At 44.2% G+C, this 26977-nt stretch overlaps 1 long non-coding RNA gene across 1 annotated transcript in view; it reads right to left on the bottom strand.

Moving 5' to 3' along the window:
- Positions 1-26121, bottom strand: part of LOC139024134 (uncharacterized) — a 247225-nt gene extending 221104 nt beyond the window's left edge. The window contains exon 1 of the long non-coding RNA XR_011475391.1: positions 25905-26121. This is a non-coding gene — a long non-coding RNA (uncharacterized lncRNA). The remainder of the gene's footprint in view (positions 1-25904) is intronic.
- Between the last annotated feature and the right edge of the window lie 856 nt (positions 26122-26977).

Here is a 26977-nt window from a genome sequence, read left to right as displayed (position 1 = left end):
TGGGTTGCCAAGCCGCAGTGGAGAGAGGGGTAGCTAATGTCTGAGACCACCTTAATTAACTGGCCTGATTTCATGCACCCCCATTTCTGTCAGCACAGCTTCCCGTGGACGCATGCCTCTACCTTGGAACATCCCCACATGGGTGCATCTGGCGCGGATTAATGAAAACACTTCAGAGGAACTTCAGGGTCTTAAATCTCCTAATCATGTTGGTGGGGGGAAATTGATATGCACCCAGCTATTGGAAGACCAACGCCAGAGCTCTTAGATTTGGGTCACACTAAAAGTTAGAGTGGAAACGTAAGAAGAGCATAGACACAGACACGCAAGCAAGCATGCGCACGCACACACAAGTGCACACACGCACAGCTATGAAAAGCCAGCAATCCCATTTGCTAATATTGACATGGGTGTCCCCGCTCAATCTTGTTACAAGGATTATAGTCTATATAGATGCCATTTCATTAGGCTAAAACACACACCCGCGTTGGCTCGGTGGGGCTGTCTTGAGGCCCCCTGCTCTTAGCCCGTTGGCTGGGCTGATTGCGAGGGGGAACTCTGTAAATGGTTTTAATGTGGATCACTGGAGGCGGCGTAGAGTGCATCTCAATCGATACATACACATCACTGACTTTGGCCACACAGGTGGCGATGGGCTCCAGCTACAGTACTGTAACAGGGGTCTTTCCAATACCCAGGTTGCATTGCTAGGGTATATGATTACACAATACTCTTAAAGTGTCCTTCATATGTCCCGAATGATATCTTAGTGGTATGGCTACATCTCTTTTTCCTATCCTCCATGTGGAGAATAGTGGGGGTTGTCAGGTATCTTCTTTTAAACACACAATTCCAGCTTAACGACAGTCACTACTCTTTCCCCTCCTGACTGAGCCATGTCAAAAACGTGTCCCCTCCCAGATTACGTATCGATTCCTAATATGAAAAGCTCATTGCATAAACAGAAACAGCAACACAAAAGCCAGTGAACCTTTACATAAATCCTTTAATTGAATATCTAGTGGTGGTGGTTGGAGGTTCTCTTTTTAATTGAATCCCTGGCCTGCTGTGTGATCTGCATGTGGCGGAGTGGGGCCCTGTCCCAGATAAAGTGTCATTGATCCTTATTAAAGCTCACCTCTGGGTTCGCCGCCGCCGACTCACGGAGAAAATTAAATGTGTTCATGGTGCATACACTTACTGCCTGCATGGCAGGGCTGAGAGAGAAAGAAAGAGAGAGAGAGAGAGAGAGAGAGAGAGAGAGAGCAAGAGAAAGAGAGGGACAGCAAGAGAGAGCGAGGGAGAGCAAGAGCGAGAGAGAGATGGGGGGGATATCATGAAAGTTAATTTGCAAAATTATTTTTCCCCGGAAATTTTGCACAAAGTAATTGTTGGTGTGACCATTCGTTCTGCATATACAGACAAACAGCCTAGCTTATTGGAGATACTGTGTATCAGTGGTTTGGAGACCAATAATGTCTTTGCCTCACACATCATTGGCAGAGCAAGAAAGGGGAGCAGACAAATTGGATGCTAAATGGCAAACATGTGCGCTCCAATGCGTAATCACTGTATTTTCCTTGCTTTTTTTGTATCATAAGTAAGAGGACTACTTTACTGCATGTAATTCATTTTCACCCAGTAAACATGTTTAGTGTGACAGTTTACATTGCTTTTTCTCTGCTCTCCTCACTTATATTTAATGGAATTTTACCCTCTAGGCTCCTCCACCTGGGGTTTTATGTTAATTTAGTTTTTTTCTTGAGAAAAACAGAGACAATGTTAATGATTCAAGTCTCAATATCTATCAAGTCTCAATGACTCATGTGTTGAAAAAGGACATTTCTGTCAAAATGTCATGCAGCGCCTTGTGTCACCATCGCAGATTTCAGAGAAACAACAAATGCCGGTAGATATAAGTGTCTTRTATCGACTGAAAGCTTAAATTCTTGTTAATATAACTGCACTGTCCAATTTACAGTAGATAGGGGGCTATCCCTAAGAAGTTTAAAGTTAAAGTAAAAGTCTCCATTTTATCTTAATTTTCTGTATATGTACTTTAGCCCCAGGAGAATAGCATCTTCTGTGAAGAGCAGATTTTTTTATTTTACCCGATCCTAAACTCTTCCCTTCTGATTGGCTGATATAGAACTACTGAGCGAGGAGGAGAGGAGCAGAGGGACCAGTGTTGATTAGATATTATCTGCTTTGATTAGGCCAATGATATCATGTGAGGTCGATCCTCTGATTGCTGGACATTGATCAGTGTTTCCGTTTGTTTGGAAGAGGGCATTAGCCACGCACTGCGTGCCTATTGGATTCTCTGTTGTCTGAGGAAGATGCAGCAGAGAGCTGGGTATTTCCATCACGCCTTATCAATACAGCCGACATGCACATCAATGAAGGAACATCGTCCTACTCGCCCCCTGCCATGTGTCGCTGTGTGTGTTTGTGTGTGATTGTGTGTGTGTGTGTGTGTGTGCTTGCATGTCTGTTTCAGTGCATGTTCGCTCATATCAGCGATGGCCTCCCTCTATAGAGTGTCTATAGATAGAGTGTCTGTAGTGTCAGTGATTCCCGGTCTTTGTCTGTGGCTACCTTGCTGACTGTTATTACCATGGTGGGCCTCCCTCTCAAAAGCACTCGTACATAGACTGAGTTAAATCAATGGGAATTAACCTGCAAGCCCATCTACATACGTATCCCTTGCCACTGGTTCTCTCCCTGTAATTTCATCAGTTTCCAGCCCAAACCCTGAGACTTACTCAATAAGATGGAGCGCGCTAATAAATTTCAACATATCCACACTCAATGGAAGGGATGGTAGAGAGAGAGGATGAGGGAAGTGAGGGAAGAGGGAGAGAATAAATTGGTCAGTGTATGACCATGCTCTGGGAGGGATGTTAGGGTGTTTGGGGTGTATGATGTTTTGTACGGTTCTGTGCCACACCACCGTGCTAGCTGTATGATTGTCTGGCATCATCATCTGCTGTGTTTTCTCTTGATGTGACTTGTAAGGGCAGTCTTCTTTACTGTGTGGGTTGTAAGGAGAGTCTTCTTTCCCTGTGGGCTGTCTGTGTTAATCCCGACACAGTAATGTCAATTCAGCACATGTCCTTTCCTCTGGGCATACTCCTCCTGCCTGTGTGTGCGCACTTGCTCATGTGTTCACCTGTGTACGTGAGCATGTGTGTGTCGGTGCCAGATTCTGTGTGTTTTTAGCTGTATGACTAGGTCTGTATGTGGTAATATTCTCTGAATATCATATTCCTTTTTTTTTACAAACACACCTTCCTAAACGTTGATTGACTGACTTAATTTTGCCTTTCAAAACCCTGCTGTAAGATCCCAAATGCTTCTAGTGAAAGCGCCCATTTATCCAATAAGCGACTGGGAATGTGACGGCTGGTTGAGCATGCTTGGGGCGGCAGGTAGCCTAGTGGTTAGAGTGTTGGGCCAGTAACCAAAAGGTTCCTAGTTCAAATCCTTGAGCTGACAAGGACAAATCTGTCGTTCTGCCCCTGAACAAGGCAGTTAATCCATTGTTCCTAGGCTGTCATTGTAAATAAGAATTTGTTCTTAACTGACTTACCTAGTTAAAAAAAGGTTAAATAAGAAATAGAGGTGAGGGGAACAGTCCATTTCAGCCCCGTGTGAAGTGGTCTCAGCTGAGGGAAAGGTAACGCATTTACTAGTGAACACAAATCGGTTTACGTGATACCATTTGTAATTGTGCTCGGGCAGGCATGGCAGACTGACTTTTATGGCGCTATATATTCAGCGAGACCCACCTGCAAATGGCTTTGTGCATGTGACCTTTGAGCCCCCAGAGCACTCAGGTAATAAAAAGTTAAAAGCGCTAGCGTAGCCGCGGGGAAATGCATGTCGTACCAACATTAGCATAAGGGAATTGTCTTTCTGACAGACAAACAAGTGTTGAAACATGGTGGCTGAGGTGTAATACCCTGGCCTGGGAGACCGGCTGGGTGGGTTTGGGCTCCTAAGTTGTTAATGTGGGTGTTTAATGAGAGATAGGGATCGAGATAAACAGAGTACTGTGTGTACTGACACAACTCAGGTGTCCTACAGTAGATCAGTGGTTCGGGTGTGCTTGTCCGGGGCTACAATCAAAATGTACTGTTGGGGGTATTTGATGACCGGAGTAGGGAACCACTGTCCTAGGAGTTTATAATGAACAAATGTCAACGACCCCCCTAACAAAGCCCAAGAACTCTTGTCCAGGTCTAGCTTTCAGTGRACAYCACCTCTCCAGTAAGAAGGCTCATTTCAGTTCGCTGTTTGAAAATACTGTCTCCTTTTTGTCTCTGCATGGTACAGTAGCATGTGGAATACCCTGGTGTCCTCTCATGCCTTTCCATCAGCCTCTTAACCACATTCTCCCATGCTTTCTCTATTTGATCCAATTAATTTACTGAAACCCAGTGAGATTTGATCGCTTCTTAATCTTCTAGGCTTGGTTTGAAACGTGACGACCTTGACGTTCTACAATTTTCCGTGCTTGTCCCCAAAAGGCCCTGGCTATAGTATCCCATTCCACTGGAGCCTCTTACATATGTCATCCACTTTACACTTTCTACATCAGATGTGTCTGGACCTGGAGATCAGCTTCATACAGGTTAAACCTGAATCTGAGAGAGTGTGAGAGTGTGTCCCTGTTTCCTTSTCTCCAACATCCAATGTCACTGCTATGTCACCTTGGGACTTCTCAGACTCCTTCATAGAGGATGATCCACACTCGTTCTCTCCCAGTCTTTCATTCTTCCTTTCTCTTTTTCTCCACTGACCCTGTCTCCAGTGAAGCGTGTATTGAGCTTACATGTGAAGAATAGCTGTATTACTGACTGCCACCATTGATTCAGTGCTGTCTTTGCCAATGCTAAGACAAAGTGCGAATAGAGGGTGTAAATCAAAATGATGCGCTTTGAATGAGCATCAGTTCTCAATTGTGTAGGGGATTAATGATTTGTTAATACCATTGATTCCTCGATGATTTCATCTGCAGTAAAACAGCCCTGTTTCTACAGTGGAGGGTTAGCTGGCTGTGTGGTTTAACCTCCATGATTTCATCTGCAGTAAAACAGCCCTGTCTCTACAGTGGAGGGTTAGCTGGCTGTGTGGTTTAACCTCCATGATTTCATCTGGAGTAAAACAGCCCTGTCTCTACAGTGGAGGGTTAGCTGGCTGTGTGGTTTAACCTCCATGATTTCATCTGGAGTAAAACAGCCCTGTCTCTACAGTGGAGGGTTAGCTGGCTGTGTGGTTTACCTCCGTGTAGCCATGTAGCCAGTACATCACGGGCCAAGCTTCCTGCCATCCACGACCTCTATACAGGCGGTGTCAGAGGAAGCCCTAAAAATTGTCAAAGACTCCAGCCACCCTAGTCATGACTGTTCTCGTCTGCTACGCAAGCGGCAGCGGTACGAGCGCCAAGTCTAGGTCCAAGAGGCTTCTAAACAGTCTTCTACCCCACGCCATAAGACTCCTGAACATCTAATTCAATGGCTACCAGACTATTTGCATTGCCCCCCCCCCCCCCTTCTACGCCTGCTGCTACTCTCTGTTATTATCTATGCATAGTCACTTTAATAACTTGTCCCACAATGTGCATATTACTCAATTACGCTCGACACCGGTAGTCCCCTGGCACATTGACTCTGGTACCAGTACCCCTGTATTATAGCCCCGCTATTGTGTTATTTACTCTGCCTGCCTTTAAATTGTTTGTTATTCTTATCTCTTACTTTTTTGGGGGTATTTTCTTAAAACTGCATTGTTGGGGCTTGTGGAGTAAGCATTTCACTGTAAGGTCTACACCTGTTGTATTCGGCGCATGTGACAAGTAAAATGTAATTTTATTTTATTTTATTTGACTGGTGGTGATGTCACTGACCGCTTTACATGTGTAGGATAAAGGACATCTATACCAATGGTGCTCAATAGTTTTTGTGGATAGACACCATGTCATGTGTGGTGCAATGTTTCTATCACCTACCCTACCTCGACAGAAGAAAATGAGACCACCACCTACAGAATGAACCTCAACTCAACCACTGATGCAGGGTCAGCTATTTCCCCATCCCCATAATGTTAGAATACTCATTAGCATCATCTGATTCTAGATCTGTGGTTAGGAGAGACTTCTACCTGGATCATACAGCTGAAGGGCCCCTTCTCTCTCTCTCTGCGGCAGATTCACTATGTCGATAGCCCCACCGGGCACAGGCCTGGCTGCAGTTGGCTGACAGAATAGGAGAAATTAGGCTTCCCTAATGAAGGCAAATTGTGGAAATGTGTTCCATCAGAACCCATTAGCACTAATTAAGTTGTTTTCATGCTCGGCTGCCTCGCTTTCATCTGCATGCTCATACCGTATGAGTTTCAAAAAGAGAGAGGGAACGAGGAAAAAGGAAATGTTTAATCTCTCCAAAAGGAGATCAAGATGTTTTGTAACAAAGATGGCTAAGCACTAGGTCCTAATGTCTCCTACCCCTCCTGCTCCTGAGTCACTCTGCCTCTCTCTGTGTCTCTCTAACCCCCTGTGTCTGTAGAACGTGTTGAGTGACCCCTCTCTGGCCCGAGTCTTAATGGTCCCAGGCTAACAGATGACTGATTGTGTTGCTCTAGTCTGTGTGGCCCCTGTGTCAAATCTGCCTCTGGGACCTGGAGAGCCACTGTTGTAGTTGACTAATCCTCCATCATACAGACACAGTCTTCCTTTTAGTCACAGACTGAAAACACCCACAATCCTCCACATAGGGACAAGCGACGTCCCAGCGTGTTGGCGTTCATTCTTCCACCTTGTCTTTCTCAATCGGCCTGCTGGGTAGTGGAGAGGATCAACGTGTGGTGGCCGCCGGCAGATTAAGCAGCGACATTTTAAATGTCGCTGCAATCTGGGATACTTGGGACGTCCCAACTCTGACGTTACCCAATTGAAGTTGATGGTTTAAGGTAAGGGTTAAGGTYAGGGTTTAGGATAGGGACGTCCCAAGCATTCCGGGTAGCACTAACCTTTTTCAAATTAGAGGGGTGCAACTTCATCAAAAGTTTCTGTTTCCTAGATACTGAGTAAAGCTGTTGTACACATTCAGAACTCAACTGGGATTTAGATTACTCTGCTGTCTCTCTCTCTCTCTCTCTCTCTCTGTCTCTGTCTCTCTCTCTCACTCTCTCTCTCTTTACCCCCTGCCGTGCCAAACCTTCAGCGCCTCTCTCTCTCACTCTCTCTCTCACTCTCTCTCTCACTCTCTCTCTCACTCTCTCKCTGTTCTTTGATCTAATCCTCTTTTCCTAGGCTTTACCTTGAACAGTGAAAGCTTCTTTCTGTGGTCATAAATCCAATGTCAGTTCAACGTTATAAAAGTTTACCATGTCAACTCTCCAACAAACACCCAACAAACGTCTTATTCTTGTGAAAAGGGATTCAGAACAAACTTTAAAACTACTTCAGGGCAAACTTTGAACTCTCGCTTCAAGAACCAACAGGCTTATTTCCATTTAAATATCTTTTAAGCGCTTGGCTCCATGACAACAACAAAAAATAGTGTAACATTAATGCAAAATAAAGAAAGTTTGTTCTTTCTTACACCTGGCTAGCGGTGATGTCTGTGCTCAGAGCAATTACTACATCCTCTCTTTTGATGAAGGCTGCGTTTTCTTCCATCTCTCTCTGCGTGGAGCGCCAAGACACTTGATTAATCACGTTTGGGGAGGTGCAATTCGGAATGAAAGAGAGCCCTGTCAGGAGTTTTTCTTTTTCAAAGTCTGATTGTTTTGTTCGCCGCTCCCTCTCTCCCTCCAAACCAGGAGTGAGCCTCTTTTAAGTAACCCATGCACCAGTTAAAACAGCAGCAGGGGAAGAAGTTGCCCCCGCGTTATGGAATTACAACTTTCTCTTTTGCCCCCTCCTTAGCTAGACTTCTATTTTCATGTCTGTCCTATGGTTAGGAGATCAAAGCCTCTTTAGATTTGAGAGCCTTTGAATCGTGGAAAGAGGTTTAATTGAAATAAAAAAAGGGATAGAGCTGGAGTTTAATACGCTCCACTCATGCCTCATAACTTCTGTTGGCTGCGCTGTATGACTGCTCTCTCTCTCTCACTACCAGCGTACAACAGCAAGTTAAAGTTCATCTCCTCTATCTGCTTTCTCATAGTATTACTATTCGACAACACTTTAGTCAGTTTGGAACCAAAATAGAGCAGGCCAGGTTACATAAAGTTTCTTAATTGAGTTGCACATTATCTGGCATATTTACCCGATCTTGAAAAACTGTGCTTTACAAGGGTAACTGAAAAAGCTGTGAAACAATAAAGCCACTATTCAGTACACTGTATAGCCTTTAATCTTCTGCAACTTCAACACTCACCCGACCATGCACCCTGCAGCCCACCTTCCTGCCCCGTTGCCCCTGGCCAGGCCAGTGTGTGTGCATATGTGTGTGTGTGTGTGCACGCGTGTCTGCGTGCATGTGGCAACCACCATCATGGGCTCTAGCTACACAGGGAGAGCAGAGAGCAGGTCTGGCAGGCCGAGGGGAGACGGGTGAGGGGAGCAGCGAGGGGAAGCGTGCCCTGGCTGAGGTTTCACCTCCACTGGAGCACATCACAGCTACACAGGCTGCCTGAGTACAGCCCTGCCCAAACCACAGGCACTGTGGACCAGACTCATACTGTGCTCTAGAACAGACAGGCTCTGTGTGTTGTGTCAGGCATGCTTGAAGATCAGAAGAGTTATGAAGTGTTTGATTACACTTGGTTTCCTGGTTGTACACCTTCTGTACAATATATACTGCATAATGCTGTTGATCCACTGTAAGGTAGCCATATTTCAGGACAGACCCCCTTACTTTTGTATGTTTACTCTGTAGCGCTGCAAGTCGGTCTAAGGGGTTAAACACACTATAGTCACGTGGCTGAGCTCAACTAAACCCTAAAACACAAAGGGTGTCTTTGTTGAAGAGGAGCTGTGTTAGTGGGTGACTCAGTGTTTAGGTTACAGCCTGTTGGAGTTGGATAGTTGTGCCAGGGCTGTGGTGGTGCCACGGACCAGGGCCAGGGCCAGACCTAGTCGAGCCAGGACATGCTTCTCTCTCTGGGCTGGAAGAGAAAGCTTTGAGGGGGTGAGGGATGTGTAGCTGTCATATTAAACCTGTACACTCACTCACTTAGCTTACCACTCTCTCCAGGCGCCCCTGTTTGTCTATGCTACCGCTATGGTTCAGCAGCGAGAGCAGCAGGGAGACGAGAGGTTCAATGTACACTCCTGTCAAAAACACACTCCTCCCCTGATCCTGTAAACCAGGGGTAGGCAACTAGATTCAGCAGGCCGATTGTTGTCTGAGCGTATGGTCAGGGGCCTGGTACATAATTATAATAATTTGTACACTGCAAATTGAAAGGAGGTTGTATTTGAAAATAACAATCATTTCATACCTTGATTACATTGAGACACGATCACATATGTAACTTTTTGTATTTGTGGGAATATTTGGGAGCAGAGTTTAATGTAAATTCCAGGTGATTTTACAGTCTTTTTTGAACAACAACTAACCCCACCCCCCAAAAAAAATCAATCTGTTGTCGAACCCTGCTGTAAACAGTCCTCTAACAAAAACACACGCGCACACATGCGTAGGAACAGAAACACACACAGCAGTACTGGGTCTGCTCTGCATACTCTCACTACTACAGGCACAGTGGCTAGAGCTGAGCTGTAGGCTACCTGCTGTCGTTTCATTCATTATCTTTGTAATTAATACATTGAAGTCATATTAAGAGCCCTGATTACGGCGGCATGAATCGTTATAGTTGGATAAATTTGTAAATTAATAATCTAATATTCCACGGTAGTTAGTAGGTTAATAAGGACAGTCTTTGAGGTTCGAGGTGATTGCACTTCAATGTGATTTTTCTGCTGACTGGCCTGAAAAACAATCAGAACGTTTAGAGTAATTCTGAAGCAAGGACTTCTGTTGAGAGGAACAGTGCAGCTCCTCACCAATAGAGAGCAGTGTTGTTTAACTGCAGACCAGGACTCAGGTTCTTTGTTTGTTAAGGTATGCATGAATGTTGTTGTTTTCTCTCTCTCGCTCTCTCTCTCTCTTCCTCTCTCCCTCTCTCTTCCTCTCTCCCTCTCTCTTCCTCTCTCTCTCTCTCTTCCTCTCTCCCTCTCTCTTCCTCTCTCCCTCTCTCTTCCTCTCTCTCTCTCTCTCTCCCTACTATCTCTTCCTCCTTCCCACGGCCCGCGGCCCTCTCATCTACCTCTATGACGATCTTCTTCTCTCGCTGCTCGTTCGTCGACATCCTTTCTGTTGGTCCTTCTCTCTGCTCTTCTAGTATTGGGCGGAGATAGGCTTCCTCTTCTCATTCCTCTTCCGTATCCATCCTTTCTCGTTTCTTTAGTCCTTTCTCTTCTCTCTCTCGCTCCTCCTCTTCTTCACTACTCTTCCTCATCTCTTTTCCTCTCTCCTTCTCTCTTCTCTCTCTCTCTCTCTCTCCTGCTCTCTCTCTCTTCCTCTCTTCCTCTGTCTCTCTCTTCTCTTCTCCTTCTTCTCTGCTTCTTTCTTCTCTTCTCTCTCTTCTCTTCCTCTCTCTTCCTCTCTCCCTCTCCTCTTCTTCTCTCCCTCTCTCTTCCTTCTCTCTCTCTCTTCTTTCCCTCTCTCTTCTCTCTTTCTCTCCTCTCTCTTCTCTCCCTCTCTTCTCCTCTCTCCCTCTCTCTTCTCTCTCTCTCCTCTCTCCTTCTCTCTTCTCTCTCTCCTCTCTCTTCTTCTCTCTCCCCTCTCTCTTCCTCTCCTCTCTCTCTTCTCTTCTCTCTCTCTCTCTCTCTCTCCTCTCTCCTCCTCTCTTTTCCTCTTCTCCCCTCTCTCTTCACCTCTCTTCTCTTCTCTCTCTCGTCTCTCTTCTGCTCTCTCTCGTCTCTCCTACTCTCTCTTCTTCCTTTTACGTCCCTTCTCGTTGCCTCCTCCTCTCTTTCTTTCTTTTTCCTCTCTCTCCTTCCTCCGTCTCTACTCTTCCTCTCTCTCTCTTCCTCTCTCTCTTCTCTACCCTTCGTTTTGCTTTCCGCTGTTCACCTCTCCTCTTCTTCCTTTCTCTCTCTTCCTCTCTCCTCTCTCTCCTGTCTCCTCTCTCTTCCTCTTCTCTCATCTCTCCCTCGCTTCTCTTCTCCTTCTCCGTTGCTTTCCTCTCTCTCTTTCTCTCCTCCTCTCGCAATTTTCCTCTTCTTCTCTGACCCCTATTTGTGCTCTCCCTTTCTCCTCTCCTTCCCCCTCCCCTTTTCTCTTCCTTTCTCTCTTGCACTTACCAGTTTGCAGGCCGATGAAATCTATCGAGTGTTAGCTTCATATACCATGTCGCAAGATTACATGTTATCTTGGCAATTGATATCCAGAAGGCCCTCCGTCTTTTGTTGTTCCTCCAGCTCTTTCAATTAGATGTATTATGTATTTATATAGATGACAGTTAAGACTTACAAGAAGGAAGTTAAGTTTCATCAAGCCAGCTGCCAATTCGACTCTAAAAGGGAAATTTCGAATGGGTAATACTGTTTTTCTTCTTTCTCCTATTCCCAGGGATGTATTTTAGGCTAAATATGTAAATAAAATGAACTCTCGCTTCGCTACAACCATTAATTGCAGGTGAAATATTATTGTAATTCTAAAGCTGCAGAAGTGAATTGGACTATGATATGGCTATTGGGACTGTGATCAGAAAAAAAGAAGGTTTCTGTGTAATATACATGCAATGCGAATGTAAAACCCAGGTTTCTCTCTTGTCTGGCCTCCTGGAGCACTGCACTGAACACTATTCCATATTGGCTATCGTTGTTTATATGTATCTTATCAACTCCACTCCATCTCTACGGCATCTCCCTGAATTGTGTGTGTCCATATCTTGATCACTAGATCTAGGTTACTCTGGCCTGACGTCTGGGTAATCCCAGCATTGTTAGTCTTCTGCGTCTGGAGTCAGACAGCTCAGAGGATGAAGTGTTCTTACTACGGTCAGTTTAAGGCCTGATATGGTTGACGGGGTTAGCCTGAGATACTCACTTACGTGTGGTAGCCTCACTAAGCAGAGCCATTTGTGACTGGGCCAGATCTCTTGGGGGGCCTTTCATGGAGTATAGGAGACATACTGACCTCTGTTTTATGACTGTCATTCGTATTATGAGAAATGATGCCCATTATATATCATAATAAAGCTATCTGATTTGTGCAATATGGCACTTAACTCGCGTTTCAAAGCTCTTTTGATGAAACCGTTAGGGGAATTTAGGTGAAACCTTTAGGGGAAACTATCAAGTGTGTAACTACAGTTGAGATTCGGAAAAGTATTCAGACGCCCCTGACTTTTTTGCCACAATTTTTTTGTTACAGCCTTATTTATAAAATGAGATTAATTAAAAAACACAATTCCTCATCATCTACACACAATATTCATCTACATCAATATCCCATTATGACACAGCGAAATAGGTATCTAGAATTCTTGCAAAGAACGAAATACCTTTTTTACATTCCGTATTCGGGGACCTTTTGCTATCTCTCCCTCTCTCTTCTCTCTCTCTCCTCTTCTCTCTCTTCTCTCTCTCTCCCTCTCTCTTCTCTCTCTCTCTCTCCTCCTCTATTGCGGTCTGGTATTCTCTGTCTCTCTGTCTCTCTGGTTCTCTGTTCTCTGTTGCTGTGTGTGTGTGTCAAAACCAGTTTGACGTAAATTGACTTCAGGATCACCTGTAATCTTTTCCAAGTGGTATTGAAAATAGTTTTTGCGTTATTTTTTTCTGCTACTTAGGCCTCAGAGAGAATTGATTCATTAGTTGCTGATTAATCTGGGAGGAGTGAGCTTTTCCTTTGAAAACCCCTGATGTAGTTTATCAACTTTTCCCAATAACACATTGATGGGCATTTACACACTAATACAACACACACGCACACAGACGCACACCGCACCCACCACTCACACCTCAGCCAACACCCTCACACACAAAGGAAAAAACCAGCTGCCCCGAGAATGCCTTGGACAAAAAACAAGATCACACTGTGTAGAATATTACGCTTGCCCCCATAGCTTTTCCCACACCAATACGAGCCGGCTTCAAAAATGTTTAAATCTAATGAATACTCAAAATTGAGAGCAAGTTCATTTCAACACTGCATCGCTGCATACCTTTCAATTATTGCTTCTATGGCTTTGATGGCTATTTACGACCAGGTCTGTCTATTTTTACTCCTCTGAAAAATCGTTAGGTGGCTCAGAAGTTGTTACTTTATTCTTATATGAGTTGTTTTGCCTTTGGAGGACTGTAGTGTTGTCTTCACGTAATATATTCAACCGCTTCTTCTGATATGCTTTATTCATTCTACTGCTTGAGATTTTATGGTCATTATATGATATGGTGGAGCAAAACTGGGAAAAGGGCACCGTCATTACCATCAAAAATCTCAATAACAATTCTTGAGATTGTGGCTGCATTTCTAAAAGTGAACCACTTTCTGTTGTTTTTCCACACTCTCCCACAATCATCATTGACACGTGTTTTATGGATAATCTAGCAGATTGAAGCAACTAGCCTTTTGATTAATTTTCTCATCATGATGATGTCAGTCAATTCAACTGGATGGTCTTTGGGAATGTGTGCAATCCCGTGTTAGGCATTGTTTTTGAAAGATCAAACTCCATTGATCGAAAAGTCAAAACTCAGTTCCGAGGGGGGCCTTTTCGTTCAAGCAATAGATTCAATCAAAAATCCTGCCAAATGTATTGACTGGGGCATTCACAACTGGAGTAGGATTTATATGGAGGGGGGCGGCCAGATAGTCATGAACGCGATATGTCTGAAGGGATGGGGACAAGGTTCGATTGGGGGTAGGAATCCACTTAATGCACGGAATGCTTCCCTTCTTTTATTTTGTGCTGTCCATTTCTGACTTTCTCTATCTTTATTGTTTTCTGGCTGTTTATTCATATTTGTTGATTATTCTTAATGCTAAATGCTCACTCTTACTACTCATCATTAAGGATTGTGACATATATCCAGAATTTACTCCTAATTTTTAGTAATCACCCTGAATTGTCCTTCAAAGGGGAACAGAGAGTTGCGGCTCAACTGGAAGATGTACAGTAGTATGGAAAGTGTGTTTTGTCAGATAAATTCTCTCTCTCATCTTTGTCTCTCTATTTTCTATTGTTCTCTCTTTCTAAACAAACATAAGTATTGTCTCTAGTCGACCGTTTCTCTTTTATTGTTGTCCACTTTTATCCGTTTGGTTCATTCCAAACAGAGTTTGCCCCTGACCCTTACCGGGGCTTACTGTACGTCATCGTTGCAACTACTCCATACTCCTTCACGATTCTAGCTTAGGTACTGCCCAACGGGCAACGGTGTCATAATAGTTATTGTGCTGGGCTAAGTGTCGCGATCCCTGGGAGTGCTCGGTCTTTGGGGATAAGCGTGGGGGGTGATTTATTTCTGCTCGCCACAGTTGTGGGACCAATATATTTGGATATAAATGATTTCAGGTTCATCAATGGAGATTTGTCGCCGCTCTTGGGCTATCCATAACCTCTTGCTGCACGGCCCTGTGGTCTGACTTAAGTCTGTCACAATTGTGAGAACAACCTTGCGTCGCCTGGAGATGATCAAAACAGGATCCACTCTAAATGTCTACTGGCGCTCCGAACCTGTGATCCCACTGCTGTTCTTTCAATTAATTAAGTTACGTCCTTATAAACAAGATACCACAACTGGAAGCTACCTTCTTGGTAGTGCAGCATATGAAGGGGAGGATGAGCCGTGCACTTCAAATGGATGCTACAACTGTTAACATGAATGGTATCTCTTTTTACTACATGTATATCACATGGATGAGAAAAGGTTAATGTGCCACACAACACTTGGCGTTCATCCTTTTCACTTTCATGTTTTTAATATCTAAGCGTCATTTGCTTCATTCTCTTCCTATCTAAATTGGAGGATGGCTCAGTTTGTTTTATAAGACCTTTATCAGTCAGGGCGAAATGACCTGCCATATTCATATTGGCAAGAGTAGTGCTGGAGTCATCGGCCTTTCCTACACATTGTTATTCATCCCCACAGTCCAACCGGATTTGGACATGCGATCCGGGGAAGGGGAAGTCTTGATACACTGTGGAATGGACCGCGTAATGTTTGGTGGTGTGTATGGGCAGCCATGTTCCAACCCGGAACACTTATTCATGTCCTCAAACAACTGTTAATGCATGTCCCACTTCTTTGACATGTTTTTAACATGGCTTATTCGCTAACAAAGCGAATGTTTGTATCATTATTCGCGGGTAAATAGTGTCTTATGTTATGTACAGGGTTGGTTATGTTTTCCACTTGGCTCTAAAAGAAATGTGTATTTGATGTGTTCAGCATTTCTTATTGGTTATTCAACTCTGATGACAATAAGGGTTGTTGTGTGGCCCCGCTTGCAGATAGGGGAGATCGCGAACGTCAGGTCTTCCCAGTATGAAATGATGCGAGGGGTAGGTCACGTTCTGATTACTTGGTTTCTTATTTCTATTTTACAATGTGTCAAATTTGCTGTACGTTACTGATATACATCTAGTGTGGTTATATGGTACCTGTTAGGGATTGAGGGCTTTCTGGGATGTGCTTTGGCATTATGATTGCTGTAAATATGGTTTAGGGTAGCATACACCGATGTCATGGGTCACATAAGCCACGGCTAACACCTTGTTCTTCAATGCTACAAGTTTTGCCATCGACAGCCATTCACTGTTAAGTCTGCACAACTAACGTGCTGTTTCCATTTCACCACAGGTTATTTACAACTGTTATATTTTGTATTGATTTTTGTATTTGTTTCACCCAGTAGTGAAAATGTGATTGCGGGGATTTTCCATCACAGCCATCATCACTGTTAAATCCTCCCACACTTGACGTGCTGTTTCCCTTTAAACACAGAAATAAATGCATGCTCACTGGGACACTGTGCCGAAGTGATTTATTATTTTTTAAACACATACGCATGGAAGGGTAACACTATACATTTTTACAGTTACACCACAAGCGATTCGACCTGACAGAGTTTTAAAGATGTATTTGACAGGGCCATCTCCAGAATATGACCTGCTTGAAATTCTTCTCCGTGTCAGTGAGTGAAAGATGATCAACGCCATTTCCGTTCCAGCCTCATTGACTGTGATTGTCTTCATTTCCTTCAACTCTACCCTTGTTTCATTTTTTTTTTTTAATTTCTGATATACACAATAAACAAATCATGTTGATGGGGTCTATTGATATTTAAAATTCATTATTCTAATATCTTTCGGAAGTAACAGCATTTGTCACATGACGACCAATTGCTGTGCATTTAGCAAATAAAGAAATATTTATAAAACAAGCATACATGACTACATTCATAGAAATGGTGTCAGACAAAAATCCTATCAGGTCTTGCAGAGGAGAGGGGTAGGATGTGAACATAGCTGGGGCGGTCTATGTTAGGGGTGATGGATGGGGCTGGATGTAGTTGGTGAGGGATGGGGATGTGGAGTGCGGCAGAGGTAGGGGATGGTGCGTTGTGGGGTGGGCAATTCTTTGACCTTGGCCATTGATGGAACAGTAAGCGCTAGCTCAGGTATCTCACATGATACCCAGATTCATAGCGGCTTCATTACAGAAGAGAGAAGAGCCCCTCTGCCTTTCCATCTATGCAATACTAGTGACAACACTCTCCCACTGGGCTTGGGTGACAGGGGCTAGTAGCTACACTGCTGACCAGACACACACTAGACAAGGGGCGCATCCATCCACCCAGCAACCACAGCTCAGCACAATGGCTCTTTTTATCCGTTAGGCTGACAAACTCCTTTACTTGGCACCTCTTCAGGTACTTACTTATGCTATAAAGCCAGCACATTGTACTTTGTGACAGGAATGGTGAAGGTGTTTGTAGATTCAAAGTGATTATTATATTATATTGTTATGAATGACAGTTATCAGAATCTATAGTGTTATTGTGTTATTCTAATCTGACCTCATTGAGGTGCATGCATATTGTGGGACCATTCAGGACACCTAGGTTTGGAACACAACTTATCTTATACAAACAGTTGAAGTCAGAAGTTTACATACACTTAGGTTGGAGTCATTAAAACTTGTTTTTAACCACTCCACAAATTTTCTTGTTAACAAACTATTGTTTTGGCAAGTCGGTTAGGGACATCTACTTTGTGCATGACACAAGTATTTTTTCCACAATTGTTAACAGACAGATTATTTCACTGTACACAATTCCAGTGGGTCAGAAGTTTTACATACACTAAGTTGACTGTGCCTTTAAACAGCTTGGAATATCCAGGAAATTGGTTCATGGCTTTAGAAGCTTCTGATAGGCTAATTTACATCATTTGGTGTCAATTGGAGGTTACCTGTGGATGTATTTCAAGGCCTCACTTTCAACTCAGTGCCTCTTTGCTTGACATCATGAGAAAATCAAAAGAAATCAGCCAAACCTCAGAAAGAAGTGTAGACCTCCACAAGTCTGGTTTATCCTTGGGAGCAATTTACAATGCCTGAAGGTACCACGTTCATCTGTACAAAACAATAGTGCGCAAGTATAAACACCATGGGACCACGCAGCCGTCATACCGCCTCAGGAGGAGACGCGTTCTGTCTCCCAAGAGATGAACGTACTTGTGCGATAAAGTTGCAGATTTCATCCATCAGCACAACAACAGCAAAGGACCTTGTGAAGATGCTGCAGGAAACAGGTACAAACTTATCTATATCCACAGTAAAACGAGTCCTATGTCGACATAACCTGAAAGGCCCGCTCAGCAAGGAAGAAGCCACTGCTCCAAAACAACCATAAAAAAGCCAGACTACGGTTTGCAACTGCACATGGGGACAAAGATCATACTTTTTGGAGAAATGTCCTCTGGTCTGATGAAACAAAAATAGAACTGTTTGGCCCGTAATGACCATCGTTATGTTTGGAGGAAAAAGAGGGGGAGGGGCTTGCAAGCCCAAGAACACCATCCCAACCGTGAAGCACAGGGGTGGCAGCATCATGTTATGGAGGTGCTTTGCAGCAGGAGGGACTGGTGCACTTCACAAAATAGATGACATCATGAGGGAGGAACATTATGTGGATATATTGAAGCAACATCTCAATACATCAGTCAGGAAGTTACAGCTTGGTCGTAAATGGGTCTTCCAAATGGACAATGGCCCCAAGCATACTTCTAAAGTTGTGGCAAAAAGGCTTAAGGACAACAAAGTCAAGGTATTGGAGTGGCCATCACAAAGCCTGGAAACTCAATCCCATAAAAAATTTGTGGGCAGAACTGAAAAATCATGTGCGAGCAAGGAGGCCTACAAACCTGATTCAGTTACACCAGCTCTGCCAAGAGGAATGGGCCAAAATTCACCCAACTTATTGTGGGAAGCTTGTGGAAGGCTACCCGAAACGTTTTACCCAAGTTAAACAATTTGAAGGCAATGCTACCAAATACTAATTAAGTGTATGTAAACTTCTGACCCACTGGGAATGTGATAAAATAAATAAAAGCTAAAATAAATCATTCTCTCTACTCTTATTCTGACATTTCACATTCTTAAAATGAAGTGGTGATCCTAACTGACCTAAAACAGAGAATTTTTACGAGGATTAAATGTCAGGAATTGTGAAAAACTGAGTTTAAATGAATTTGGCTAAGGTGTATGTAAACTTCCGACTTCAACTGTGACTACATGTGTATCAACACAATTGTACATCATCCTGTACATGGGTGCTGTGTATTGACTGTACTGTGTAGTCCTTAAACAAACCACGTCCTTCATATTGAAGCAACTGTATGTACATATTGTTTATCGTTTCCTCTTTTTAAATGCATTTAAACCTCTCCGCCCCCACTGTAAAAATCGAACCCCTGGCTCCACTCTGAGAGCACTAGCGTTGCTAATGGTAATCCCTGAAAGCTGGGTTATTGATGGCTTTGACTCACTCTTTCTTTAATAACGGCCATGTTGTAAACCCTTTTATCATCACACTTTACGACGCAGGAAGATGACCTCAGAGACAGGACTCAGCTTCTCAATGCCTATTGGACAGCTTAGATAAATACGATGAACCTTTTGTCAAGATGCTGTATTAGACACCTGTATAATATTCCTTTTTTTTTACCCTGTAGTAAAGCTCATCTTCAGTGGTTTCTCTCATGGCTGTCTTTGTGGACATATTGTATTCAGATTTGTATGGTGCTTGTCATTGACCCAGGACGGAGCCATTTCCAATCATGTAAATTCATATCAATCATATTGGTTGATGCGTTTACAACCATGGATTTGATAGGTGTACTGTAAAGTAAGATGATGCCTAGTCCAAAACATTAGTACACCCCTGATAATTACACAGTTACACCACTCTCAAGAGATACCAATAAGACACGGCAGACGATGCTTAGTCCAAAACATTAGTACACCGCTCATAATTACACAATTACACCCCTCTCAAGAGATACCAATAAGACACGGCAGACGATGTCTAGGAGAAGCTGCATGTTGGAAGGAGAAAAGTGCATATCCGCTGTGACGGAATTTAAAAATGGCCACTGGGCACACGGCGGGAACAGATGGCGTGTTAATTTAAATGTTGGGTCTCAGATGAGAGGACATTACCCCGTGTCAACACAGAGCTGCGGTGTCTTCCCTCTTTACTGTGTATGTGTGATTGGACGTTTGTGTGTGTATTTGTGTCTGTGTCTGTGTGTTTGTGTGTACACAGAATACCCCATAATGTCAAAGAGGAATTCATAAAAAATGAAAAGCTGAAATATCTTGAGTCAATAAGGATTCAACCCCTTTGCAATAGCAAGCCTAAATAAGTACACAAGTAAACATATTCTTAAACTTCTTCGACTTGACAACAGCCAGTGAAAGTGCAGGGCGCCAAATTCAAACAACATAAATCTCATAATTAAAATTCCTCATAGAAGTATTTTACATAGAAGTATTTTACACCATTTTAAAGATAAACTTGTTGTTAATCCCACCACAGTGTCCAATTTCAAAAAGGCTTTACGACAAAAGCACACCATCTGATTATGTTAGGTCAGTACCTAGTCACAGAAAAACACAGCCATTTTCCGGCCAAAGAGAGTAGTCACAAAAAGCAGAAATATAGCTAAAATTAATCACTAACCCTTGATGATCTTCATCAGATGACACTCATAGGACTTCATGTTACACAATGCATGTATGTTTTGTTCGATAAAGTTCATATTTATATCCAAAAATCTTAGTTAACATTGGCGCGTTATGTTCAGTAATGTTTTGCCTCCAAAACATCTGGTAATTTTGCAGAGAGCCACATCAATTTACAGAAATACTCATAATAAACATTGATAAAAGTGTTATACATGAAACTTTAGATAAACTTAATGCAACCTTAATGCAACCGCTGTGTCAGATGTACGGAAAAAGCACAACATGCAATAATCTGAGTACGGCGCTCAGACACAAAAACAAGCCATACAGGTCCCCGCCATGTTGTGGAGTCAATAGAAGTCAGAAATAGCATTATAAATATTCACTTACCTTTGAGGATCTTCATCAGAATGCACTCCCAGGAATTCCAGTTCCACAATAAATGTTTGTTTTGTTCGATAAAGTCCATAATTTATGTCCAAATACCTCCTTTTTGTTCGTGCATTTAGTTCAAAAATCCAAATTCATGATGCGCAGGCCAGACGAAAGTGAAAGAGCCATCGGCATCACTCGAGCGGCATGGTATGATCAATAATCAGAACTGTTAATCAATGGTATTCTAAATAAGCATTGATCGGGCCCACAAGGTTAGCCAGCTTTATCGGTTTACATTAAGCAAAGCAACACAATAGTCAAAGCCCCAAGCCTGGGACAGGCCTAGTTAACCCCTGGTCATCCCTCTCTGGAGACAGGGAGGAAGAGAAGGAGGGATGGCCTCTCTTTCTTTAGGTGTTCTACTTCAGTATGGACAAGCTTTTAAATTATCATCCTTGTTTATTGTTGTGTTTCAGAACTAACTTCAAATAAGTTATATTATTCTGTTATATATCCTGTGACAATTTACTTGATGTATTGCAAAACCTGTTTTCCAAACTCTCCTACTTTGTCTATCGGCTGTGTTGGGTGACGAGACCATCGCTCTGCCTGCAGTGGCATCTCTTTAACATTACTGTCACGAGCTACTTCATTTAAATACAATGAAGCGCCTGTTGCATCTCATTATCGACACGGCCATGTAGACAGAGGTCACTGGTACGTGTCACCCTCACAAAACGTCCAAGTCTCCCCGGAGGCGTCCGGGTGAGAGGGGGTGAGGAGGGGTGAGGATGGTGAAGAGGATGAGGGGGTTATGGAGGGGTGAGCGGCGAGGAACACCTGCTGGCTAGGATGTCACCCAGGGGGAGGCATGTCCTCCTAATTACCCTACACTGGAACACTGGAACACAGGAACACTGGAACACAAGGCCAACTGTCATCCGGACGACTCAGATGATGTACAGAGGCAAATACTGTAGGTTTGGATGTCTATATTATTATGGTCTGTGGAATAGATGGGATATCTTTCCTATATGTTTTGGCTCTACTACTTATAAGAGACGATTATTGGCAAGGCATTTCATTTGAGAGGACAGTCATACATTATTTGTATATGCAAGTCTCTCCTGATGTTGGCAGCATCAAATTGTTTAGACATGTCTTTACTAGTGAAGCTAGTACCCTTGTGAGTATCATAGAGAGCTTTCAGCTGCCACACACTCACCCTGTGTGATGGGAGCGCTTCAATTTCACGCCATCTGGTGAGCCGACACGCTTCTCATCTTCTCCTATAAAATATGACAACTGTCCCGGTGGCGCGTTCACCCTGAAACACTGCCTGTGTGGGCAAGGGTGGAAAATAGAAGAAATAACCCTTTTAGCCTCCCCTCGCTCGAGCAGAGCGGAGCGAAATGATTAGCGTGTCGCTAACACGGAGGCTCCAGTCGTTGAGCTCTACTGTACTGTTTGTGCTTCTCTGCCAGACCCACAGCTTAGCTCGTCTCAGCCCCTGAGAGGAAGGCCTTACACGGGTACAATTCATACAAGGCATCGTTCATATGATGATTTTTTTTTAGGTTCATCAGGACAAGCCTACAGACAACAGGTATTAGCAGTAGTTAAAATTCATAAGATGTTGTTTAGTGCTTTGGGTGTGAAAAAACACTTTACAAATTAAATTAATGATTGTTATTATTATTAACAGAGATAGCAGATAAATACAATTGCAGCGGCTGTGATATTTCAGAGCTTGTTTTTCTCTTGCTCTCACCATCTCTCTCTCTTTTTCTCTATCATACACACACACACATACACGCTAAACATAAAAATAGAGTCAAGTTCGCAAACATTTGGCATGGGGCAGTTTGGGAATTGCCTGTGAGCGCAGAAAACAAAATCTGCTAATTTAGCAATTTGTATGGTCTGTTATCTATTATGCATGATATCAGTTCCTACATGGCTACTAAACACACAGAAACACAAGGAGTAGCGAGCTGTGGTGTTGATGCTGCTTTGATCTCCCAAATGTAGGATTTATTTCCCTCTCATAGCTTCCTGTCTCTCCCTCTCTCCTCCAAAACCTCTCTCCCCATAGTCTATGAATCCCCCTCTTTCCCATCTCCAGACTCCATCTCTTTCTTCCTATCTCTCTATCCTTCTCCAGCTCGTTCTCTTTGCCCTCGTGACAGCCACTGTTCCCCCTAGCCCTCCCCTCTCCTCCCCATCTCCCAGGCTATTAGAAGCTGCTCTCCTCCTTATGTCCCAGGCTATTAGAAGCTGCTCTCCTCCTTATGTCCCAGGCTATTAGAAGCTGCTCTCCTCCCCATCTCCCAGGCTATTAGAAGCTGCTCTCCTCCCCATCTCCCAGGCTATTAGAAGCTGCTCTCCTNCATCTCCCAGGCTATTAGAAGCTGCTCTCCTCCCCATCTCCCAGGCTATTAGAAGCTGCTCTCCTCCCCATCTCCCAGGCTATTAGAAGCTGCTCACCTCCCTCTCTGCTCTCCCCATGTATTACCATTAGAAGACATGCATCTTGGGAGCCCGTGGCTCTGTGCCGCGTGGTCCTCTTTGATTAATATTTTAGCAGCCGCAGGGAGGAAATGGGTCTTCCTCACAGCTCATCTGTTATGAAGGGGAGGATGCATGGAGAAGAGGAGAACGGAAGGATGATTGAAGAGGAGTGCTGGGGTCTATACTATTTGTATAGTTGTGTTGTAAAAAAATAAGGGCCTCCCGAGTGGAGCAGCGGTCTAAGGCGCTAGAGGCATCACTACAGATCCGGGTTCAAGATCGGACTGTGTTGCAACCGTCCACGACTGGGAGACCCATGAGGCGGTGCACAATTGGCCCAATCGTCCCGGCTTTGGCCGTCCGGGATGTCCTTGTCCCATCACACTCTAGTGACTCCTGTGGCTTACACAGTCGTCAGTTGGACGGTGTTTCCTCCGACACCTTGGTGCGTCTGGCTTCCAGATTAAGCGAGCAGTGTGTCAAGAAGCAGTGCGGCTTGGCAGGGTCGTGTTTCGGAGGATGCGCAGTTCTCGACCTTCGCCTCTCCCGAGTCCGTACGGGAGTTCCAGCGATGGGACAAGACTGTAACTATCAATTGGGGAGAAAAAGGGTTAAATAAGTAATAATAATAAAATGTACAAATTTAAAAAAGTTTATACTGAACAAAAATATAAACGCAACATGTAAAGTGTTTGTCCCATGTTTCCTGAGCTGAAATAAAAGCTCCCAGAAATGTTCCATACGCATAAAAAGCTTATTTCTCTAAAATGTTATTTGTTTACTATTAGTAAGCATTTCTCCTTTGCCAAGATAATCCATCCACCTGTCAGGTGTGGCATATCAATAATCTGCTTATCAGCATGATCATTACACAGGTGCATGGGGAGAATAAAAGTCCACTCTAAAATGTGCAGTTCTGTTACACAACACAATGACACAGATGTCTCAGGTTTTGAGGGAGCGTACAATTGGCATGCTGACTGCAGGAATGTCCACCAAAGCTGTTGCCAGATAATTAAATGTTAATTTTGCTATAATAAACCGCCTCCAATGTCGTTTTAGAGAATTTGGCAGTACGTCCAACCAGCCTCACAACCGCAGACCACGTGTAACCATGCAAACCATGTAAGCCATATCCGGCTTCTTCACCTGCGGGATGGTCTGAGACGAGTCACCTGGACAGCTGATGAAACTGTGGGTTTGCACAAGCGAATAATTTCTGCACAAACTGTCAGTATCTGTCACAGGGAAGCTCATCTGCGTGTTTGTCATCCTCACCTCACCTTCGACTTCAGTCGAAGTTGGCTCACCTGCCTGTTCGGGCGGTGCTCGGCGGTCGTCGTCACCGTCCTACTAGCCGCTACCGATCCCTTTTTCGTTTGTTTTGTCTTATTAGTTGCACCTGTGTCTATTTGTGTGCTTGATGAGCTTCCTTATTTAAAGTACGTTTACCCGCCCTTGTTTTGTGCGGAATTATTCTTGTGTTACGTGTGTGCGTTATTTAGGTGTGTTCGTGTTCTAGACCTGGTACCCTGTGTTTTGGGTGGTCCATTTATTTCCGCGCCCTGTGTTGTGGGCTTGCTTTTGTGCCGTATTAAAGTGCACTTTTCCCTGTGGAACTCTCTGCTCTCTGCGCCTGATTCTTCCTCACACACCTAGTCCCGCGTGACATCACCAGAGTCTTGACCTGACTGCAGTTCGGCGTCGTAACCGATTTCAGTGGACAAATGCTTCCCTTCGATGGCCACTGGCAGGCTGGAGAGTGTGCGTTTCACGGATTAATCCTGGTTTCAACTGTACCGGGCAGATGGTGGCGTGTGGGCGAGTGGTTTCCTGATGTCAACATTGTGAACAGAGTGCCCCGTGGTATCAGTGGGGTTATGGTACGGGCAGGCATAATCTATGGACAATGAACACAACTGCATTTTATCTATGGCAATTTGAATACACAGAGATACCGTGATGAAATCCTGAGGCCCATTGTCGTGCCATTCATCTGCTGCCATCACCTCAAGGTTCAGCATGATAATGCACAGCCCCATGTTGCAAGGATCTGTACACAATTCCTGGAAGCTGAAAATGAAAGTTCTTCTATGGCCTGCATACTCACCAAACATGTCCCCCATTGAGCATGTTTGGGATGCTTTGGCCCGCCATGTACGACAGCGTGTTCCAGTTCCCACCAATATCCAACAACTTCGCACATTGAAGAGGAGTGGGACGACATTCCAGAGGCCAAAATACACAACCTGATCAACTCTATGCTAAGGAGATATGTCGCGCTGCATGAAGCAAATGGTGGTCACACCAGATACTGACTGGTTGTCTGATCCACGCCCCTACCTTTTTTTAAGGTATCAGTGACCAACATGTATTCCCAGTCATGTGAAATCCGTAGATTATGGCCTAATTAATTTATTGCAATTGACTGATTTCCTTATATGAACTGTAACTCGGTAAAACTGTTCAATGTATATTCTCACATACACCAGATAAGAGCAGTAAAACACTGTTTTACAGGGTCAGCCATAGTAATACTGTGCCCTTGAGCAAATTAGGGTTAAAGTCTTTGCTCAAGGGCACATCGACAGATTTTTCACATTGTCGGCTCGGGGAATTATTTTACTGGCCCAATGCTCTAACCGCCCTAGAGGAGGCCTGGGGTCTATACTGTTTGTATAGTTGTGTGTTCAGAAGTTCTAGATGGGGGATAGGTCTGTTTGTATAGTTGTGTGTTCAAGTTCTAGATGGGGCATAGGTTTGAGATCAAGCACCTTACTACAGCTTTGGAACATTTAACATTTAAGTCATTTAGCAGACGCTCTTATCCAGAGCGACTTACAAATTGGTGCATTCACCTTATGATATCCAGTGGAACAACCACTTTACAATAGTGCATCTAACTCTTTTAAGGGGGGGGGTTAGAAGGATTACTTTATCCTATCCTAGGTATTCCTTAAAGAGGTGGGGTTTCAGGTGTCTCCGGAAGGTGGTGATTGACTCCGCTGACCTGGCGTCGTGAGGGAGTTTGTTCCACCATTGGGGTGCCAGAGCAGCGAACAGTTTTGACTGAGCGGCTGAGCGGGAACTGTACTTCCTCAGAGGTAGGGAGGCGAGCAGGCCAGAGGTGGATGAACGCAGTGCCCTTGTTTGGGTGTAGGGCCTGATCAGAGCCTGAAGGTACGGAGGTGCCGTTCCCCTCACAGCTCCGTAGGCAAGCACCATGGTCTTGTAGCGGATGCGAGCTTCAACTGGAAGCCAGTGGAGAGAGCGGAGGAGCGGGGTGACGTGAGAGAACTTGGGAAGGTTGAACACCAGACGGGCTGCGGCGTTCTGGATGAGTTGTAGGGGTTTAATGGCACAGGCAGGGAGCCCAGCCAACAGCGAGTTGCAGTAATCCAGACGGGAGATGACAAGTGCCTGGATAAGGACCTGCGCCGCTTCCTGTGTGAGGCAGGGTCGTACTCTGCGAATGTTGTGGAGCATGAACCTACAGGAACGGGTCACCGCCTTGATGTTAGTTGAGAACGACAGGGTGTTGTCCAGGATCACGCCAAGGTTCTTAGCACTCTGGGAGGAGGACACAATGGAGTTGTCAACCGTGATGGCGAGATCATGGAACGGGCAGTCCTTCCCCGGGAGGAAGAGCAGCTCCGTCTTGCCGAGGTTCAGCTTGAGGTGGTGATCCGTCATCCACACTGATATGTCTGCCAGACATGCAGAGATGCGATTCGCCACCTGGTTATCAGAAGGGGGAAAGGAGAAGATTAATTGTGTGTCGTCTGCATAGCAATGATAGGAGAGACCATGAGAGACCAACTAGGCACATATTTGAATTATATTGTTTTTAAATGGTTAACACACACAGGTAAA

This window comes from Salvelinus sp. IW2-2015, unplaced genomic scaffold (assembly GCF_002910315.2).
Source record: "Salvelinus sp. IW2-2015 unplaced genomic scaffold, ASM291031v2 Un_scaffold1057, whole genome shotgun sequence".
Taxonomy (NCBI): Eukaryota; Metazoa; Chordata; class Actinopteri; order Salmoniformes; family Salmonidae; genus Salvelinus; species Salvelinus sp. IW2-2015.
Note: the sequence above shows the minus strand (reverse complement) of the source record. Positions and strands in the feature narration are given on the sequence as shown.